Here is a 9,784-nt window from a genome sequence, read left to right as displayed (position 1 = left end):
TGCCCTCTTTTACACAATTACAATATGTTATTTTAACTTTTTATGATTTGGTTTCTCTATTTTATATTTAAGATATAATTTTAAGGGAGTATGGTTTAGTATTTATAGTTTAGGGTTTAGACTTTAGTCATTTTGTACATAAAATGGAGTATTTGTAAAAATGCTTGATGTTCACATATTTTACCTTGTTTTACCTTAGTTTATTTACACATTTTGCATGATTCACTAGCTTGTTAGGACATCATTGAGTAGTTTTAGGTCTGTTTTTGCATTAGAGTAGATTTGCATTGCATTGCATTGTTTCTTGCATGAACATGTGATTTATGACCCAATGGAGCATGGATAAGTGCTGAGGGAGAGTGGAGCCATCAATAGAAGCAGACAAAGGAGCTAGAGCAGAAGAGAATCAAGGTCCGGAAGTCCACTCGACCACCAAACTCGACCAGATACTCGACCGTGTGCTGAGAGGGACTCGACCGACTGAAAGGAGCAGAAGAAGACCTGACTCGACCATGCACTGACCATGCACTCGACAGAGCACATGGTCAAGTTGACCGAGCCGCCTCTCTATTTTGTCATGTAACCATTTTAGGGCTCCCCTACTTTTCTATATATACCCCTTGTACTCTATGGCCGCTGACAAGCCACGTTACAGAGGAAAAATATCACAAAAACCTAGTTTTTACCCTTTTGGGATTTTAGCTTTTGAGTTTACATCATCAGCCACCTTTAAGCTTTTTCTTTAGATTTTCTTACCTTGTTGCTTCTGTAACTTTTTGGGTATTGAGAATCTAAGTTTATTTATTTTAACAAAGTTGTAGATCTTCATCTTATCTTTCTAATCATGCAAGTTTCATTGATTTATGGGTTTATGATTTTGTTCATCATGTGTTGTTTATCTGAGTAATGTGTTAGGATCTTAGGGATGGATTAGGCTGGATGAGAGTTATGGTAGTTTAGACTGATCAAGCTTGATTGTTTAAATATTTCTTCTAGATTAGGCATGGTCTATGATGTTCTTATATCTGAGAGGGTAAGAACAGATCATAGGTTGCTTAGCATCATACCAATGTTTAAGTTTCTGGATAATACTAATGCTAAAGATTGTTGTGCCTATTCAAAGAGATTGGTTGTATAGGATGATTTTTTACCTGTGATGATCTGGATCTTTATGCCTGCTTTTATATGCAATAGCTAGTGAGAACTAGATCTAGGAGTATCTAAGCTTAATTGTTATGGTCATGAGAATGGATTAACAAGTATTAGAAGATCATTGTCTAGAGATAGCTCACTGTTGATTGAGGTTTTTTGGTCAGTTTAGATTAGTATAGTTCAAGTCCAGCCCATGAATTCATCCCTACGACTTTCTGTGTTTATTGATTTCTCTATTTGATTAATGTCATCCGCTTTCTGTTTCATTTACCTTCAACCTGCTCTGTTTGATTATTAAGTTTGGTTTTTGTTCTTCGTAGGTTCCCACTCGACCCTGTACTCGATCGAGTGCCTGCTCGAGTCCATTTCCAAGTTCTTGCTATATGTCCTGCATTTTTCTAGTTTCATCCCTGTTTTATTGCACATCTTAGTTTCAGTTATTATATTGCATTTAAACTGTTATCCTAGTAGTTTTACATTCTGCATTTACATTTGTGTCATTAAACTTTTATATCAAAACCATTTTCATATTTGGCTTAAATTAGATAAGTATTCACAATTCACATCTTGACTGCTTGCATCATCTCATTATGGATTGACATCTCTTATACTGCAACTGCATAAGAGTAATTGAAACCTCTTGCATTCCACCTGATCATACATTTTTGGTTTTAGCTTGTGTCTATTGTCTGATTGCATCATTCATATATTCATAAGTATTCCAAAACATAAAAAGATATGTTTTAATGATCCTATTTTATATCCAATTAAAATTAATTAATAGAATTGTATACGTAAACTTATAAATAATAATTTTAAAATACATNATATATATGTGTGTGTGTTTTTTAGGTTTTAGAAACATTAAGTTTTATTTTCTGAAACGGTGGAGAGAGAGATATTGAGAGCTTTTGGGAGAAAAGGATTTGAACTCATCTGTAGAGAGATTTATAAACTCCTTATTTTCTCTTTTAATTTCTATTGAAATTTATTCAGAAAGATGTTTTGTTCTTCATTAATTATGTTCGAGTAGTTTGCTTGTTAGGGTTAGTGTTTCTGATTAGGGATTTCATAGTTTATTGAATTAATTATTAATTAGGATTCATTATCTTCTTTGTTTTTTTTTTATATCTATGGTTGTTCTTCATATTAATTCTTGATTGATCACCTAAAATTAATAACTTAGGAAAATGAATTGATATGAGAATATAATTGATTTTCCTGATTATAAAACCTTTGATGAGCAAAATTGGATTTTTAGGTTTTAAACTTAGATAATATTTGCATTGAGACTTTATTTATTTTACAATTAAGTTTAGAGTTCAAGAACTGTTTTTAATTGATTGAATCCGATTTATTGATTGATTTAATATTCTATGATTTCCTGAGAATTGCCCTAGACCTAGCGCTTTAATTCCTTGAATTTACACAGCTTTAATCTAATACTTTTGTTTTGCTTATATATTAACACAAATCATTCTGTTTAGCGTAAACATAAAACTCTTCAATCTATTGTGTAAATGAAAGTCCTTCTGGAATTCGACCCCTAAGTACTACAGTGATCTCTTAATTTGAGAGAGTAGTTTTAGGGTTAATTTGAGCATATCAGAATGCTATACCTCAAATCAAACACTAAAAATCGCAGACGTAGAGATGAGCGCAATATCTTAAAATCGATAAAGAAGTTCATCCAGAAAAAAAAATCTGGTTTGAGCGACAACATAAGAGGTCAAGAACATAGTAGACAATTTAATTAGGATGTGCAAATCTTTAGACCATCTTCAACTCATCTCCATTCTATCTCCAAACTCACTTAATTTTTAAACAGTTTAATTAGGATGAGAAAAAATTTCTCCAACATATCTTCATTTTGATCTCCAAAATATGTGTCTTCATATTTGGAGACTTTTAATTCATTTCTCTATTTTTGGATTTGAAATTTTTTATTTACTAATCAATCTCTTAAATTTAATATACTTATATTTTATAGATAAATTGTTAGAAATTCCCTTTTTGACATTACACTTTTTCAAAAATGTCTCTTTGTCATTTTTAGTTTTGCCCTCTTTTACACAATTACAATATGTTATTTTAACTTTTTATGATTTGGTTTCTCTATTTTATATTTAAGATATAATTTTAAGGGAGTATGGTTTAGTATTTATAGTTTAGGGTTTAGACTTTAGTCATTTTGTACATAAAATGGAGTATTTGTAAAAATGCTTGATGTTCACATATTTTACCTTGTTTTACCTTAGTTTATTTACACATTTTGCATGATTCACTAGCTTGTTAGGACATCATTGAGTAGTTTTAGGTCTGTTTTTGCATTAGAGTAGATTTGCATTGCATTGCATTGTTTCTTGCATGAACATGTGATTTATGACCCAATGGAGCATGGATAAGTGCTGAGGGAGAGTGGAGCCATCAATAGAAGCAGACAAAGGAGCTAGAGCAGAAGAGAATCAAGGTCCGGAAGTCCACTCGACCACCAAACTCGACCAGATACTCGACCGTGTGCTGAGAGGGACTCGACCGACTGAAAGGAGCAGAAGAAGACCTGACTCGACCATGCACTGACCATGCACTCGACAGAGCACATGGTCAAGTTGACCGAGCCGCCTCTCTATTTTGTCATGTAACCATTTTAGGGCTCCCCTACTTTTCTATATATACCCCTTGTACTCTATGGCCGCTGACAAGCCACGTTACAGAGGAAAAATATCACAAAAACCTAGTTTTTACCCTTTTGGGATTTTAGCTTTTGAGTTTACATCATCAGCCACCTTTAAGCTTTTTCTTTAGATTTTCTTACCTTGTTGCTTCTGTAACTTTTTGGGTATTGAGAATCTAAGTTTATTTATTTTAACAAAGTTGTAGATCTTCATCTTATCTTTCTAATCATGCAAGTTTCATTGATTTATGGGTTTATGATTTTGTTCATCATGTGTTGTTTATCTGAGTAATGTGTTAGGATCTTAGGGATGGATTAGGCTGGATGAGAGTTATGGTAGTTTAGACTGATCAAGCTTGATTGTTTAAATATTTCTTCTAGATTAGGCATGGTCTATGATGTTCTTATATCTGAGAGGGTAAGAACAGATCATAGGTTGCTTAGCATCATACCAATGTTTAAGTTTCTGGATAATACTAATGCTAAAGATTGTTGTGCCTATTCAAAGAGATTGGTTGTATAGGATGATTTTTTACCTGTGATGATCTGGATCTTTATGCCTGCTTTTATATGCAATAGCTAGTGAGAACTAGATCTAGGAGTATCTAAGCTTAATTGTTATGGTCATGAGAATGGATTAACAAGTATTAGAAGATCATTGTCTAGAGATAGCTCACTGTTGATTGAGGTTTTTTGGTCAGTTTAGATTAGTATAGTTCAAGTCCAGCCCATGAATTCATCCCTACGACTTTCTGTGTTTATTGATTTCTCTATTTGATTAATGTCATCCGCTTTCTGTTTCATTTACCTTCAACCTGCTCTGTTTGATTATTAAGTTTGGTTTTTGTTCTTCGTAGGTTCCCACTCGACCCTGTACTCGATCGAGTGCCTGCTCGAGTCCATTTCCAAGTTCTTGCTATATGTCCTGCATTTTTCTAGTTTCATCCCTGTTTTATTGCACATCTTAGTTTCAGTTATTATATTGCATTTAAACTGTTATCCTAGTAGTTTTACATTCTGCATTTACATTTGTGTCATTAAACTTTTATATCAAAACCATTTTCATATTTGGCTTAAATTAGATAAGTATTCACAATTCACATCTTGACTGCTTGCATCATCTCATTATGGATTGACATCTCTTATACTGCAACTGCATAAGAGTAATTGAAACCTCTTGCATTCCACCTGATCATACATTTTTGGTTTTAGCTTGTGTCTATTGTCTGATTGCATCATTCATATATTCATAAGTATTCCAAAACATAAAAAGATATGTTTTAATGATCCTATTTTATATCCAATTAAAATTAATTAATAGAATTGTATACGTAAACTTATAAATAATAATTTTAAAATACATCAATAACATATAATACATAGAAAATAGAAGAAAAAAGAGTACAAAACAAAGTTCTATTTCATATTTTTATTTTAATAAGCATTGAATGTTGTTTAATGTAATTTTGTTCAAAACTAAATTCTAAATATAAATAATATGCTAGTTTATTCCTTCTTTCTAAGAATAATATATTTGGGTCAAAATTCTAATCTTAATAAAGAAAATATCATTATATAAATTGATAATACGATGTAAAAACAATATATTTGAATATTATTTTTGCAGTTAAAAATAGAGAATATGGAGGAGGAGAACCCATTCCAAAATGGAGTTAAAAAATAATGAAATAGGTTGGAAAATGTATTACACGGAAAATGTATCCCCAACCTATTTTATTATTAATAAAACTAGGAAGCGGACTCGTGCGTTGCCGCACGAGAAAATGAAAGTTTAAAGAGATTAACATTGCTAAGTCACGTTTTAGAGAGGAAATTTGATAATAATTCTCTCATTGAGAGCATTTTGATTGTAGAATTTCTAAACTGGTTCTACGACTATTTATTTTTCTGATTTATCAAGTTTTGTTTAAAATATATTTTTATAACTTTTTATAATCTTAATCACTTTTTATGATGAGCTCATCATCGACTCTTTTGCCAATAATAATAATAATAAGTTAGATAAATTAACTCTTTGCACGAGATAAGAGAATTCTAAGGTGTATATAGGTAAATTGGGAGTGCCTAACATTGAGAACACCAACCTACTTAAAGAGTAACGATGGTAAGGGTTTCACATCTACGAAAACAAAGACTGGATTTATAATGCCAAGTAAATGGATGAATATATATCGCAGATTCTCTGCAAATAAACACCACAAATAAAAGTACATAACTTAAGCAATGCAACATCATCTGTTTCGTTTTAACATCTAATGGAATATTCAAAAACTATCTAAATATAAAATCTACACATTGAGAATTGAGACATTAACGTTCCAAATATATGGCAGGCCTACTTACCATCAACAAACCACAAATGGAATTCAGGGACAAACGACAGGCTTGAAAAATTTAAGAAACAAAAAGTTTACAAAACAAAGATTAATGATGAGTTGGTTTAGAAAGTATAAGAAACATCAAAAGGGTCGACTTTATTCTTTAATACATTTGTTAAAACACCACCGAATACGCATATCTCGACCGGACAAACTGTTCAGTTATTCGAAGACAAGAGAGAGTTAACTACTCCTTGCAGTAAATTCACAACAATAAGAGAGTATATATATAAAATGTGAACCATAAAAACTAAAATGATTGAACGAATTCCAAATATATAGATCTAAAAAGAGGCAATTGAACATGTTTTTTACATAGAGAAGCATTGATTCAGAGGACTAAACAAAGAGAAGCGACAATTTGGGGAAGGAAGAGAAGTGCCTTTTCATTTAATAAATTAATGACATCAGCTTAAATCTAAACCGTTGGATGAGAAAACAGAATAATTTTGTCCGTTGGATTAAAGAGACGACGTCAGCAGTGTCTTGAGTATACAGATTACAAAGAGCAAATAAGTTACCTTTAAAAGATCTTTTATTTCTAACTTGATTTGTCATTTGGTCCTGCTTACGCTTTCTCGAATTTGATTTTGTGTTGTCATAAATATGTCTGACTTTTTCTTCGGCACTCTCTATTTACATGCTCATTTGGAATGCTTCTACATATTATCAAAATGTTTGATACCCAGAAAAAAAAAGTAAAAAGAAAATAAAATTTCAACTAAAATTTCTAATAAATTTTATTTAAACTTTATTACAATAATAAAACTAACCTGGATCATTTATATCGAATGGACATCCTTCATAACAAAAAAAAAAGATTAATACATTTATACCATGTTTGTTAAAAAATTTAAATATATTAAATAAGACAATATAAGAACATATGTAAAATTATACCATGTTTGTTAAAAAAGTTTGGCTTATTCATGTCTATAGCATCACTACATGTACTCCGGACGAAGAAGATGACGTTATTGGTATTTTTGCTTTTCTAGATGGTATTGTCGTGCAAGAGAACATTACAAAAAAGAACTATCTGACCACACATATTACATTCTCTACAAAATAGCAATCTTAACAATGGGCACGAGAGATATCTCGGTTTTAAACTCAAAAAAAAAATTTAACCAACGTGTTGTGATGCAAACTCATAGGAGTCGAGAGTGAAGATCGATGCTTGTTAAGCTATTGATTAAGAAAATTAGCCTTTGTAAGCCCAGCGATGAGAATACTAACTAACCAGTTGTAAGAATGGCAACAGTGGCAGTGGCGAGAGAACGTACGGTGTAATCAACATGAAACAGAATTAGCAAATTAAGTCTCAGCCCATGATAAAGAGAAAATCATTTCAGACAAAGCTTCCTAGAATTGTATATGGAAAAAAACTTCTCAATTCTAGGAATTTTTAATCACTTATGCTTATATGCATATATTATCATGCGATGTAGGTTGCAGAACGAGCTATGTTCTTATGGAACAACGACCATGTAGTGGGTTCAATTGCTCATAACAGAAGCATGATCCTTCCTATCATATTTGGTTCGCTGGAGAAAAACACAAAATCTCACTGGAACCAAGCAGTTCACGTTCGTGTTTGCGAATATAAAGAGAATATTCATGGAGATGGACCCTGAACTCTTTGAAGATTACCAGCAACAGTACGAAGAGACACAAGCCAAATCTAAACAAGTGAGAGCAACGTTTCCAAAAAGTTATTATAAAGCAACGTTTCCAAAAAAATTACGCCTCTTTGTGCTATAGATATTGATCTCACGCCCTTTTGTTAGTCTACTTTAACTTGAAGAAATTAAATATAAGTGATATCTTGATTAAATTATGTAACCGAAAACATATAGACATACATAGCACTTAAAACAATAATCTATAATCTATAATCTATCTATATATGAGAACAAAATAGAGGAGGGAACAAAACCAATTTTTCAGAATGGACATTAACAAGTTTATAAACATACCTTGATATAGAGATTGAAGCAGGTTAATTCAAAAAACACTCCAATAAAACAATTCTTTGATTTTATTTTTTTACTTTTAAAAATACTCTGAAAACGATAAATTCGAAAATTGTTTTTGTATTCTATAGAAGTTTATATATAATAAACAAAAAGGTGTAAAATAAAAAGGTGTAAATCATATAGGTGTGAAACAAAGAGGTGCAAAAATAAATAGGTGTCATTTTTAAAAGATAGGGGTAAGACGAATAGATGCAACATTTAAAAGGTGCGATTTTTAAAAGATGGGGTATGACGAAAAGATACGTTTATTTGAAGGAAAAAGATTTGCATACTGTTGGATCATTAATATCTTTCAACCGTTAGATGGAATAATAGAACAATTCTCATCCGTTGGATTAAATATGACACAAAAAAGTGGGTTTGCTATTATATATAGATGTATAAATTAAAAAAAAACTGACTTTTTGATAATATTGTATTTTTTTAATCCATTTTAACTATTTTTTTAGATGATTTAATAAGTGTGTTGATATGTTTCTACACATTTTAAAATATATTGCCGACCATTAAGCGTATATATTGATCTATTGATACAAACATACTTTGTCTTAATTTCTACCAAAAAAAAAGGAAAATTAGAAATAAAATCTATTTTTTAAAGAGTTTGTCCATCTATACTTTATTTAGATAAGTTTGGTGAAATAGGTTTTTTGGAAAAAATTAAAACCAATTATACCTTTAATTAAAAAAAATTACTTAATTGAAGAAAAATATTTTTTTCTCTACACCCAAAACCTCTAACTAAAACAGAGGTTTCACTTACAAGTCCAAGTCGGACAAAAAAAAAAGCCTCTCTTTCTCATAATGTTATTTAGTTTCTTTTGAATGTTTTCAACTGTTTTAAAGAATAATCCAAGAATATCATGGAATAGGATGAAAATTGTCTTATTCTAGAGACTACACTGAACAAAACCAAGTTATCAAGAAACTATGGGGAACAGATTTGAAACTTGTCGTATGTTCGTTATTAAAGGATGATGACTCATGGCAATTGTGTCTACATCTTTATGTGTTGCGATTGATATTGGTTTTCGACTTCTCGGTTAAATAATTGAGGTGTTTGATTCTGTTGAAGAAGAAAGTGTTGATGATTATAAGAAAACACAGTTTCGTTGTTGTCCATTTATTTTTCTATTACACAAGTGTTGTTTAGAATAATGTTTCAATAAATCTCCACTTCTTGTTGGTATTTAATCTCCATACACCACAAATAATTTAGATTTGCATCATAATCAGGTAAATGAAAATCTCGTGGAAGGTGGAAGAAAGGGAAAACAATCGATCACTTTAGGTTAAAGTATGAGCTAATCGATTTTTGTATTTGTCTTTCTTCTAAATAGTTAAGAATACACATTCTAAAATATATTAAAAAATATCTAAACAATAAATATAGAATCGTAATCATAAGTTAAGATTATTTAAAAAATATTGACTTTCCTTATTTCATTTATTTTCTTTCTATTTCTATAGTATTCTAAGTTTTACAGATTATAAGTTCTAAATTATTTACGATATATCTT

Source organism: Camelina sativa, chromosome 10, assembly GCF_000633955.1.
Source record: "Camelina sativa cultivar DH55 chromosome 10, Cs, whole genome shotgun sequence".
In the NCBI taxonomy this organism is placed as follows: domain Eukaryota; kingdom Viridiplantae; phylum Streptophyta; class Magnoliopsida; order Brassicales; family Brassicaceae; genus Camelina; species Camelina sativa.
The sequence above is the reverse complement of the archived record's forward strand: the minus strand, read 5'-3'. Positions refer to the sequence as shown.